Raw genomic sequence first — 14077 nt, forward strand, 5'->3', positions numbered from 1 at the left:
GCAGTTATACAACCATGAACCTTATCTTCTAAAAGGTGTATCACTCCTCACCCTTAACTGAGTCCAACAATGCCTTAAAGAAAGTGACCACAACTGTTTGTTTTATTTTGATCTAAACTTTGCCAGTATCAGTGTTAAATGTCGCAGATTGGGACCCATGCCTTATTCCTTGAATTCTGATTTTGAAAGGAGATGGCTACCAAGCTGCTTGGGATAGCAAGGTTATGGGAATGCCTAGGAGAACTTCAGTGAGTTTAGTCTCATTTAGATGAGGTGGCCAGAAAGCAATGGGCTTTTGGTGGTATGTTTTGATTCAAGTTTCACCATTCTGCCTAAATCTTCACTAACAGACAAGATTTAGTCTTTTGCTGATTGATGACAGGCCATGACCAAACTTGGAAGTTTCACATATTTTTCATAATCCACAGTTATATAACAAAAGCATGTAAACCAGTGAGTTGTTGCTAAATATAGAGTAAATTATATGGAGTAAATATATAGTAAGTTATAGAGTAAATACCATGGATGAAAACATGTTTTCTTGAAAATCAGTGGCAAAAATCCTTGTGGCTGTAACAGGGCTGGAATTTCTCAGTGCACTTATTTGAGTGCAAGTTGTCTGTGCTAAGAAGTGGCCCTAAAGCTGTGTAATATTGTCCTGCTCCCTAAGCTAAGCAGTCTTCAAGGTGGCTGTGTAACCACTTTTGGCATAAAGTTGTGTGAACATGCATTAGCATCGTGTAATGCTTTCTTTTTCTTGTAAAATACTGCAGTTACAAGCATTCCTGTGTAGAAAGTACAGCTACATAAGGAGATCCTGGGTAATTCTGAAGTAGTGTTTTTTACTCTCTTCCTTGTTGACAATCCTCTTATCTTTGTGGGTCCATAAAATGGCTCTGAATTCTTGCACCACTTCTTACAGCTATGGGAGAAGTGTAGAATCATAAAAGACAATTATGTCCTACAGATTCTGTGAAAGTAGGCACCTAGGAGTGGGAAGAAACCTCTGAAATGAGAGAGGAGAATCCACAAAGGAGTGAGGTCATATAAAAGCTCTAAAGACATTAAGAAAAAAAAAAGCTTCAGCGAGAGCTTGCAGTCACAGTCAGAAGATACAAAAATACATAGGGAACCCTGGTTCTCACTAGGTGCTTCACAGAATTGTTTGTTATCTGAACGTATTTTAAGAACTACTTTGTGAGCTGCAGAGCTTTATTCTAGCCACAAAGAGATTGTATTTCAAATTTAGGGCTAGAGATACAGAAAGCAAGTCAATGGAAAGTGTTGGGGGACGGGTTAGCAATGAAAGGATTACAATGGCACACCAGATAACAGCCAAATTACACTAGCTGCCTATTTGTAGATTTTTTTCTGTGTAACAGTAAAGCTAACCCTATGTAATATTTAACAGTTTATAACAAGGCTTTGCTTCTAAAGCCATGACTTTGCTAAGACTTTCAGGTAAGTGTAGTTACCTGGAGCTGGGGGACCCTTACATGTCCCTCTCTAAGTAATGAAAGTGAAAACTCAAGGAAAGACAGAAGGGTCACGAATCCTGGCTCAATGACAACACAGGAATTTTGCCCAGGGAAATACTAGGTGGCTGCCTTTGGTGGTGCTGTTGTGGATCCTGTCTGATTGTGTGATTGCTTATTCATTTGCTTTTCTAAGCTGTCATTGAAGACAATATGTTCAAAGGCTTCCAAGATAACAAGCTAACTCTATGGGAGAGCTTTTGCAGTTCATTTGAAAATCATTTTTACACTAGCACAAGTTTTTTTCTTGGGTAAGAGGGAAAAACTAGCATGGACTGAGTTCATATTAGCTGTTGCTAGGTATTAATTTGATTCAATAAATTAACTGAAAATTGTGTTCCATCCAGTAAAACAAATAACTAATGACCTATTTTTTGAATGAAAGGATTCATCAGGCATCATGGAGCATAGAATTTGCTTTGCATAACATGAAGTCTGTTGGAAAATAGAATACAGCTAGATGTTGCAGGTAGACATGATTCTGTTCATATAATGCCAGCAGTGGATAGAACGAAATGATAGCTCTGTGTGTGGCCAAGAGGAAGGAATATAGCTACTTCACAGTTGGTGACTGGCTGTTCCCACCTCATGGGCACTGGCCTGGCTGTGTATAAGGTGGGGCAATTTTAAACCATGCTGAATTCTAAGAAAGGGCAAAGGCCATTTTAAATAATTTTTGCATCCCTCCTTCTCCATTCTTGTACTGAGCTCTCAGAATGCAGAATTCAGCCTGTGGGCTGCAATGCATTGATTTCTGTTCTAGATATTTGCCTTTCTTCCCCCAGAAATTCTAACACCAGTTTGTTTTTATTTAAGATGTTCTGCAAAGGAAGAAAATATTTTATGTCTGTGGATTCTTTCTCATGGTTTTTATTCACTATTGCTGATTCAGGTAAAGAAAAATACAAAATGCATAGAACCACCCATGAATTACTTTCGTAGCTTAGGTAGAACCTACTTTCTGTGATTCCTGTCCTTGCCATCTTTACCACTTTATCTGTTTACTCAGTTCTTACATTGATCTGGACAGATACCAAGCATGAAAAGACATATTATATCAACCTTTTCTTCTGCAGTCATTGTTTGAAAGGAGCTTGTCCACCTCCAGACACCAGATTGCATTTTGTTTTCCCAGCAAAAAAAATTCTACTTTCATGATATCAGACATGATGAAACACAAATATGTATGTCCAAACATTTCTTCTCATCTGTTGACTACTTTCATGACAGTTTCTGAAAGGCTGAAGAGGCCAGAATATTTCTGGGTTTTGAAATGCATTAGGAATGGTTTAGAACAGGAATGTAATCAGACTTGGTAAGCAGAGCCTTCAGTCTCAGCAATGTTCTCTTTATCCACTACAGGCAGCAAATGCTGCTGCTTGTCTGGGAATGCTAAGACATAATTTGATTAACTCCTCAGGCATCAGTCATCATATGTGGTACCTTATGTACCGTGTTACAGTTCCCTGGAACACAAGAGTAGCCACGTGTCCATCAGCAGAAGCACCCCTCTTCTGACAGCGTGCCAAAAAAAGCACAGCGCTGCAAAGTCTATTTTTTCTTTTTCTTTTTACAAACATTTTATTTACTGTGTAAGTTTAGGCAGGTTTCTCCTTGGACATGTAAGACAGCTTTTCCGGTTGGGCTTTGTATATTTGGCTGCCTTGATTTACAATTGATTGCAACATTTATGATTCAATTTTGTAGAGTGCAGCAGGGATACCATGATTTGGGTTTGGTCAAAATACTCAAGACATACACACATTGTACCTAATATAGAGAACAATGACACACACAATGGTTGTGTCTAACCAGTGTAAAGAATACTAGAGCTTTTCTGATTTACCAGAATTAGTAATTTCTGTCAACCTGAAAACAAATGATGGCTACGTCATGTTAATTAACATTAAAATAGTAAATGTTTTCAGGAGACCTGAAATATGTTGCATGCAGATAGACAAAGATCACACTATGTTACATCCTCAAGTGATTTAATGTTTCAAATTCAAGCATCAAGATGTTAAACTGCTGGTACAGTATCATGCAATGAATGGTAAACTTGAGAAGGAAATAAGATTGTCAGTTCTATTCTTGAACCAATGGATGAAATTGTAAAGGAAGTCTAAGGGAATTATGTATTCAAATCTTTGGCACTTTGAAAATGCAGCTAGTGGCTGTCCTGTAACTGTAAATCTGTTTTTTCATTATTTTTTTTCCTAAAGGCCTCTAAGCTCATGTCCTTTCATGGCATCTACAATTACAAATATATATGAAAAGGTCTGCTGTGAAATATTTATTTTGTTTTACCTCATTTAGGCATATTTATCACTTTGAGTTTTATTAGAAACCTTATATATGGTAAGAAAACTTGCCTTTTGAAATAGAAACTATCTAAGGAGTCATGCTGTCATGCTTAGCTTCTGCATAAAGCATGACTGCGGCATAAACTGATTATAGGAAATGAGGGTTTGGCTTGCTTTCTAAAAATGCTGTCCGAAGCCAAAGAGGTTAACACTTAGGAGACTTGCTTAAAAGGCTTCTTCTGCTTCTTCCTTCAGTTATCTTGCTTGCTTTTTCACTGGGTAGTTTTTAATGCTTCTCAGGCAAATCAGGACAAATCTGATTGTGTCAAAAGCTCACAGCAATGCTTTCATACATGAACAATAATATGGAATTGTTTGTAACCTTTTTGGTTGGGGAGGACCTTCAGTTTGTTTAAGGGCAGGGCTTCCTAACTATTCCAGGAGCACCGCTTCGTTGTACATTTGCAGAGAAACTGTGCAGCCATGTGCAATAACAGGCCCTAGTACCGCAGTCAGTAATTCAGGCAGTCCACACACAGCAGCGTGCCTTGCTCCTGGGAGTGGACCGCAAACCAGGTAGACTGTCCTGGCAGGCTGCACACTGAGTAGTATGTGGGTCACGTTGGAAAAAAATTCACAGTGTTCTGCAATGTGATTCAGCATCTAAAAATGTGTGTTTGTTTTTTCCTTAAGGTGTCAATTTATCTTATTTAATGTTGACTGAAAAAGCTGTTATATTCCTGACCACATTTATTTGTAATAACTGTTCTTAGCATGAACCTAATTTCATTTTTTTCACACATCCCTGTTGGCATTCTTCTGTGTTCTGAATTTCATTTTCAGTTTTAATACTTTTTATTAGATGTGTTTGGGTCTTTTAGTATACTGCTGGTTATAACTCTTAAACATATGTCTCAATCAGCTACAAATACTTCTAGTTGTGATGATGTAGGAAGCCGCATGAGAACCCAGAAGACCCTTTTCAAGTCTCTAAATGCCTAATTAAGACGTGTTTTTAGTGCTGAAATAAACCAGCATTTTTCTGGCTTTCAACTGACATCATACTAGATTTATGTTATTTTTTCTGTGTATGAATGAGGCCTAAAGGCTTTTTGAATTGCACTGGTTAAATGAAAAAGGTCCTAGTGATGTAATAACTATTTTTTGAAGGAGTTATTTTTATTTGGTCTGTTTCTTAACTGCTATAATTTTAAAGAATTTTTAGCAATCATTCTGGATTGAAGTTGATTTTTATTTTTTTTTTTCAAAATTAACTGTGGCATAAGTTGTTTCTATTAGAAACCTATCTTTTCTATTCTTTTTGCCAGAAGGAATCCTTTTCAAGAGAGAGTTATTAAGCAAGAGAAAAAGAAAATCTAGGAAGTAATTACATAGCCGTACATGCACACATTCAGTTCTGTTTTTTCTTGTCCTTCTCTCCCTGTCTCCCTCCTATTAGACTATGTGGCATTTGTATTATTAGTCTTGTGCATAATTGCCAGAGGTTTTCAAATCAGAGTTGTGTGTCAAACTGGAAAGAAATAGTGTTCTTTGGCAACTGCCAAACTTCCACTGTCAGAAGAAAATCAGTTTCATAAGGTTTTCATAGATATTGGCCAAACCCAAAGGCAAAGCAGAACTAATGCCTGCTCTGAACAGATCCCTCTGAACAGCCTTCACATAAAGCAAAAGCATTTGTGTCTGACAGACAGTCAAGGAAGAATCAGTAATGAATCTCTCTTCAATGAATATTTAATCATGCACACACACATAAGACTTCTGCCATATCAGTGTTCAGCTCCCACCTCTACCTTTTTATCCAGGAATTGCAATCATAACCATCACTTGTGAAAATGAGAACCAAAAGCACTGTGCTGCAGATCTTCCTCCCCCACTGTAGCAGATCCCTTGCAAGGGAAGGTGAACTTTTTGCAGGAGCACCTTCCATAGCCTAGAAAGCTTTGCAAACTTTCCCACTATAAAACCTACCAATTGTACTTAATATTATCATTAGGATGGGACAGACTGATATTCTTGTAGTGATTTTTTTGATGCTATAATATCATAGCTACTATATATCAGATTCCCTACCCCCCAACTTCTTTTTTCCTCTTATCCTTCTTCAAATAAGCTGTCAGGGAAGGACTTTCAGAAAAATTAACTGTGCATTACAAATCACGTTACTGCTCTTCCTCCTTCCATGCCTCAAGCCCTTTGTTATTATAGTATGAGTGTGTAGGAGTAAAGCAATGATCTCTGTGGCTTTTATCTGTGTAATTTCTCTCTTAAACACATTTACTGTCTTTAGAACATCATTTGCAGAACCAAAATAGCAGAGAGATAACTGCTGCTATTTATATTATATTGTTAATAAGGGATTCATTCCTATCAGTTGTCTTACTCTTCTTACTTGGTATTCATGGGTAATTCTGAAGAACATCACACTACTGCTGTTGACATATACCATGTACAAAGCTGGAGAGTATTAAAGCTTTTGAGATTTTGATTTCAGTTAGACCCCAAAAAAGGATTATTTGCTTAAGTAAACTTGACTTGCAACAATGTAATCCTCATACCTGTTTAAAATTACGGAGACAGACCTGAATGTTCATGTCACAAACACTGTAAATGCAACAGACTTGAATGAAATACTTAAAAGTCTGTTATCTGCATGGAGATATGAATCTGCAGGCAGATTCTGATGTATTTAAAGAAATAATACTTTCATACAAAATTAAAACCCAATGTGAATCAGTAGAACTATGGGAAAGAAAGTACAAGTATAGGAATTGAAGTCTGTTTCGCACTGAGTTTGCTTCCCAAACCCCAAATTCTTAAATTTATTCCAGAATTAAGCATATTGATCGTAGTAGGATTTCAGAGTTACACTCTCTGCCTTCACTTCATTATTCTTTGGTGGGTTCTTGGGAAAAATTAAATCAAAATCCTACCTTAAAAATCTACCTTTCATTTTTCACCTTTTGATTTTTAAGAATAAAAAATCCTGGATCAATAATTATAACCTGATTTATATTTGGATATTGTCAGCATAAAAGACTACTTAATAAATAAAAGTGCTCCCTGAAAGCCTTTCGTTAGAGAAACTGTTTATTTAATTCAAGAAAATTATCTTCAGTACTTTTCCCCAGAATTAATTCAAAGCTAACATTTTGAAATCATTTAGAACTTCACTTCCATGTGCTGAGTTTAAAACATTTTTCTAACTACTGCAGGTATTTAAAAATGGTAATGAGCTCAAGATATATTCTTAAAATCTCAGTTAATTTTTTGAAAAACATCTATGTGTGGATTTGGGTCACCGGTAAGTTATAAGTTTTGATCATTTTGTACTTCTGAGAACCACTTGCAGGATATTACATGTTGAGCACCTGTATGAAACTTATGATAACCTGTAATAAACTTATTGCAAAGATATTGCTGTAAATGACCTGCACAGCTAATAGTTCAGGATGGAAAAATCAGTGGAGTATGTTCAGAACAACTAGTACCATTGATATGTAGGCTCAATGTTTGGAATTTTAAAAGCCACACTTCAGACTAAATCTAGACTTTAGCTGGGATCCCACAGTGTTTCTATTTATCTGCAAGTATTCACAATTGTTTTCTTATCTTTATGATCAACCTCTGCTCTTAAATAGTGGTTAAAAAAATTGCATTGCAGAATGGGAAGTATGTTTATACACAGATGTGTGTTTACAATGCAAAATATAACAGTTGCAGAAAACAATGTTTAAGAAGGATTGCAAGTGAAAATGCTTAACATTGTTAGACTTTGTCTTCACGTGAGCTCAGCTTTGTTTATTTGTTCACTTCTATTTAGCCTTATTGCCTAAGTGTAAAGTTTCACTTACTCGTATCTTCACTTTATGTGTAAAAAATCCTGTGCATCATTCATTAATGCTTCATAGAAATAGGTTTGATTAACCCATGCTTGATTTAGATTTACTAGTTTCCTTCCTGTGGCCATCACTGATCTCAATAGATGGAAATAAACCTGGTTACTGTAAGCTATTTACCTCTGAAGACTGCAGTCTTCCAAGGCATAAGACAAGCAAGAGACAGTAAAAAAACTTGAAAGCGTAGCATTCCATAACAGTCAGCTGGACTCATAGTACTGTTATTTTAGATCTGCCCGTTGTGTGTTATAAAAAGGAGAAATTTACTTCTTGTTTCATTTAGATTTATTATCACATAATAAGGATTTTAAAAATAAACCAGTTTCCAGAGAACCAACCTAAATTTTAATGGAAGGGTTTGAGTTCTCTGTGATGTATAACTGATAGGTTGTGGAGTGGTGTTTATAATCTGAACTTTTATGACTATTGGCAATGGTTTCATTTTCACTGTTTTAAAATACATGCTGGTAAAAAGAAAAAAATAGTTTCTCCTTTGTAGGGAATCCAGTGTAGGGAACATGACTGGAAATTATATAAATTTAAAGAACAAGAATTAAGGATGTGCAGATTTAAATTTGCTATTTTGGCATGAAAAATAGGTTAAGAGTTTAATAGATCCTTATAAATATTCTTCATCCAGCATAAAACCAGGTAGTGGACCAAATTCAGACAAAACAAATTCAATAGGTGTGAATCCAACCCAGAAAACTGACAGTCCTGAGATAAACCTAAACTAAATGGGCCTGAAGGTTAGATTTGCTTTCTTTCACATGTTCAATGTGTTGCTAAAGTCTTAAAAATGAGACAACGTAGATGGAAACGTTTAAGAGCAGCTTATTTTGGTGTTAAAACTGCTTCTTGTAAAAGAAAGACTATTTGCAATTTCCTCCTGGCAGCCTAGATGTTGTTTCGGTTAAGACCAATGTATACCCAAAGAGTTACCTTTTCACAGCTCTGCTTATTTGCTAAAGGATGGCATAGGCAATGGCTGCTCGGGTGCCTGATCACTTAGAGCAGAATTCCTCAGCCTCAGAAAGAATATCACCCTGTAGATTTTATAGTAAAATGTTGTTTCTTTAAAAGGCTGTAAAAGAATGTCAGTGATGTAAATGATCTTGCTCAAGATACTGAGGCTTTGTATGAACAACATATTTATAATTAAAATATGGCTACTCACTGGAAGAAGAAATTAGTGTGCTGGACGGAAAAATATGAAAAATTTTGATCAAGACTCCCTGAGCATTTTTTATTTGCCTATGACAGAGTGCCTGTGGTTATCAGAAGCTAATCTGGTAAATAAAACAGAGGAAACAATTAAATGATTTAGTGCAAGCAAGAAAAGGTCTTGAAAGGCTGCACGAGCTGGGCAGGACATGAAGCTTGGGGGGTCTCAGCAGAAGACACAGGTGGAACAAGAGACTTCATCTTGCTGGGAAATGGGAAGGCTGAGGGAACGGTGCTACCGGGGGGTGGTAAGGGGAGGCTTGCTGCTCAGTGCTCCTTGGCTTCTCTCCTATGCCTGAAGGAGAAGCAAGGATTAAAGTATGAAAGACTTCCTCAACAAATGAACACTCAAAAGCTTCAAATTCTGCAGCCACACTGGGCTAAGTAAATAATAATAATAATAATATACCAAGCTTTTATGTCATATTTCCTTGAGATAGAACCGTAGTTCCGGCGCTGAAATGGGCAGATTGCCTAGTCTGGCATTATGCGTGACACTGAACATACCTCTAGATATATGAAATCATTAACTGAATCACCCTCTGGATATGAAAAATGATGCATTAATCTGTACTTCCTTGTCTGTTTTCATGGTGTTAAATCCAGGGAGCTACTCCCATGTCCCAGATTTTTTTAATCCATTTTTATGTAACTGCTTATGGAAGTAGTAGCTGAAAATTTCTTTACTCTTCGAAATGAAAACACAACTCCTTTTTGAGCCTTCCAAAGACACATGGATATTTACCTGTCAGTGTAACAGGGTGGCTGGTTTAGGAGAATAACACAAACGTACTGTGCCCAATTCTGTAGTTCTACCTTTTCTAAAGGTGAATTGTATCAATCCCTGTGAATGCATGGGCAGGCTTTTTTCCCTGTTGTGTGTTTCCTTTTTTCCAATTACAGTATTATTTTTTTTTCAGCCCAGAGCATAATGAACTATGGGAACAGTACAGAATCTCATCTGGTGAGAGAGGTACCAGATTCTTAGGGGGCAGTTGTGCAGTCACTTCTATCCTGGTAAGACAGATCTTGTGTCAGCATAGGGTTACAATGATTTTTATGGAAACTGAGGATCTGAAGCTTAAGAGAAGGTACCACCAAATTTCACATCGGGCAGGAGGATGGTTCAAAGATAACATCTTAGAGTTAACCTTATGGTGATCTTCCCCTTTGGATCCTTCTGTGCGTGTAGCTGTAAAGGACAAACAAACCAAACAGTTTTCTCACATGCGTCACCTTTTTGAGGGAGATGTTGCCATGTGCATTGATGCACTTGTGGCCACAATATTTTCTACATAGTAACAGTGACCTAAACAGGAGATACTTATTATTCAAGTGTCATATTTGCAAAAACTCACTTTAGAGTTTTGCAGCTGCAAGCAGAGCTTGGAGCACTGTCTAACGTTTCCTTTGGGATCAAAGAACTGTGAAGCTCCAAGAAATGCTGGGAGCTATGGACTCAGAGATGTGATTGTGAGTCTTCTGCCAGTTATATCCTCCTCTAGCTGCACTATATCCAATCAATTAGAATTAATGAGATCTGATTTCATCCCACAGGAGACTACAACTCCCAGCATAATCTGAAGGCTTTCTAGGTCTGAGTTTCAGGGAGTTATTCTGTCCATTATTTGGTTTTGGGTCTGGGGGATTTTTTTGGCAAAAATTTAGACTGTCTGAGTTATCTCTTCTTAAGTCATGCCCAATCAGTTCCTTAAAGGCTGTGTGTGAGAGAGGGGAAGAAGAAAGTTTATGAAAGAAATATAAAATCATGTTAAACTGTAGAAATACTTGTATTCTGTTTTCACATGTGTGTCTGTGCACCTCTCCAGCAGCTGAGTAATCCATCTCCCAGTCCTGCAGGGCTTTAGAAAGTTGCATTTGAGGTATTTTTTAATTTTTTCAAGAAATTCTAAAGAAAGTTGGTTACTTTGCACTCCCTGAAACTCAGGAAAGAAAATCAACTGTTACTGCGGCAAGCTTACAGATCAATGTGACTGAATAAATATAACTAATACCTCAGGATAGTGAGACCAGTTTGAGCTCTAGGAAACTTATTAAGCAACAGGATGGACTCTGACTATTACAGCTCAGCAGAGTGGAATTTGAGGTTGGATTGTTCATGCTTTCTGAATGAGTATCCACATGATGAGTAGAAAAATTTGTGATGAGCTACCTTTGTATGTCTTGGGACTTGAATTTTATAAAGGTGTTCAGATACAAGATCTCCATCCACTTGTAGCTTTAGGCATGTCAGGATTGCTTAAGTGAGCAATAACCATTTAAGCATGGAGTAAAAACATGGTTGATGAACTGGAAATAAGAATAATTTATGCAGAAAAACCTCTTTCTGCACTTTTCACATAAATAATGAAATATGGCAAAAGCACCAAAGAAAAGTAGGATCATGTCATCTCAGGTGACCAAAAAACTGAAATACCAAAACACTGAGTGGTTTATTGCCACAAAATATTAAGTGACCACTTTTGGTGGGACTGGTCTTACAGCTTGTTAACCCTTTTCCCTCAGATACAGTCTCTGGCATTCTCTGGTGGGACAAATTTGGCACTGTTGAGAAAAGATTCTCTGGCTCAAAAATGAGCAAATAATGGATGAACAGAGTGCACCTATCAGTTAGGCTAGAGATGCTAGGAGATGGAGTGTGTGTCTGTTCTTTCAGGAAGTGTGTGTTGCTCTGTCTCATTTCAAGGGTGTCTTCTACCTTCTGCTGATTATTGTCTGGTGGTGTATGTGTTAAGGTAGAAGAAGTGCAAAATTCTGGTGCGGTGAGGGAAAGAGTAAGTAAATCTCAACTCACTATTACTCCAAGCACTCATCTAATATAAAATAGGCACAGAATATTCTCACATTATTCAGAGATGTAAATGCCCGTAGACAGTAAGAGGGAAAGTTGAATTTGGTCAGTAGCTGCTGGTCAGTACTTAAGGAATTCTGGAGGCTGCAAAAAATAAATTCCTAACAAGAAATACGGAAAATATCCTCTTCCATAGAGTGTGTAAGGGTTTGGCTGTGCAGTTTGAACTGGTTCACAAAAAATATTTTGTGTTTTAAATAAAATACATCCACATTGGCCTTTTCAACTCTCTTCTCCCCTGTTGTGCTGAATCAGACACTCTGCAATGCACACGTTGCATTGCATACATGCATGAACAGTCCAACTTCAAATTGCACTCTGTTGGAGTCTAGGGTGTAGATCTGAATAGCTTCTTAGTGACCAGCTTGGCCTCACTACCATGGTATTGGTCATTCCCATTCTGTAGGACAAGGCAAATTAATAGCAATGGCACTGTTGTCTCTTGTTTTCACAAGCGCTTGAGTCTTAGGTACTGAATTTAATGCAGGTCCTGAACATGGTCCAGGATGGAGATCATTGTGACTTGCTACTTTCCCATGAACTGACTTTTCACAGCAGCGAGTCACTGAGGGATGAGTAGCTTACTTCCCAAATTAGACAGCCAAATTTTTAGGACATCTGTAGTTCAGAAGAAAGCAGCTGTGTGGAAATTAATTTAATACTGCCTCTGGTAAAGCATCACTTTTTCAGTTATCTAAACTTCTTACCACTTATGGCCACACTGTGACGAGTGGTATTAACGTACTATAGCTACAGTTGCTACAAAGCAATAGCAATACTTCTTCCTCCACCTCCATCCTCCATTAAAGAAGAGAATTAATCACAGTGGACTACACCTGAACAATGGGATCATGCAGAGTAAGAGGCACTTAAATGAATATGGTTTGCCTCAAACACATGGAGATATACACAGCACATCCCTTATTAAACTTATGTTGTGGCAAATGAATCCACCCTCAAGCCATTATCAACGAATGCAAAGGGAAAGGGACTAGATGCATTCATTAACCTGCCATGGGGATCAGTAAACGCGACTCTGAATGTTAGCATATGAAAAATGCCATTGCCCTGTGACATGAATACCAGGTCAGGGTGAACTCAGTCTATTTGTTCAAAAGATGTTGTCAGGTTAAATTTATACTGGGGGGCCTGATGTAGGCCAGTTGCTTTTTCCTCTCAGAGCTCCTACAAAGCCAATATGAACTCTGCAATGTGCAGTCTGTCTAGGCTGATGTCAGCATGGTCACAAACCCAGGCCTGGCTGGCATCATGGAAAAAAACCTCTTTGTGATTTTGGGATGTACTCAAGAGGTACCTCTTGGGAGGAATCATGGCTTTGAGAGTCTGAAAGTGGTTAAAACCAGAGCATATTTAACTCTTGCTCCATACGTCCAGACAGAAGGCGTGAATGTGTAACAGTTTCAAAATCTCTGTTGTTTTCTGCTGAAAAGTTTGGATAACAATGCAGCACTTCTGTACTTTTCTTGTGAAAATTTACTTGAATCTAAAACTTGGCCAATGTGGTCTGAAACCAGTAGGTCTACAGGGGCGGGGGGAAAAGCACGGGTAGATGCTGTAATCCTCCTGGAAGAAAATGTCTCTGAAAGTTATGTTTAATTTAATCTAAAATTCTGAGAGGCATTATACAACTTCTGGAGCTGAAGTGCACAATCTTTCAAGGTTGATTTAACTGTATGGTTATAATCTAGCTGCATTAAAAACTTGTACTCAGACACCCAAGAAATACCTAAGTTGTAATTTAATAATTTTTTAAAATAAGTACATTCAGTGGCTCTTAGGCAGATGAGAGAAGTTTCATCTCTCATTTTATTATGCTTAAGTACTTTTTAGCTTTGACAATTGGCTTGCCCTAAATTGACATCTGAAAAAGAATCAGAGCATAAATCTGTGATAATCACCACATCGTTACACAGTACCACCTTTTGAAGAAGCAATTGTAAAGCTACTCCGTCTGTATTCAAAATGCAGCAGAAAGCTATTAACACTTGTCTTTTATAAACAGATTTAAAAATGCCACATGTAAGAAACAAAATGACAAGCTAAACCGAGGCTAAACTATTTGAGATGGGACTTCAATGTACATTTTGTTAGAGGTCTGCTATCCTGAAGTTTGGATAAAGGAATGTCAGTTTGTGATGGAAATTTCTGGCGTGACAAATACTAGATTCTTAAGTCAGAACGTTCTCAGCTGTTCTGCTGTTTTTC

General features: G+C 37.5%; 1 protein-coding gene across 1 annotated transcript in view; it reads right to left on the bottom strand.

The window, feature by feature from the left end:
• Nucleotides 1-14077, bottom strand: part of SHISA9 (shisa family member 9) — a 191527-nt gene that overhangs the window by 7029 nt on the left and 170421 nt on the right. The gene's annotated exons all lie outside the window — the stretch shown is intronic.

This window comes from Falco peregrinus, chromosome 5 (assembly GCF_023634155.1).
Source record: "Falco peregrinus isolate bFalPer1 chromosome 5, bFalPer1.pri, whole genome shotgun sequence".
NCBI classification, from domain to species: Eukaryota; Metazoa; Chordata; class Aves; order Falconiformes; family Falconidae; genus Falco; species Falco peregrinus.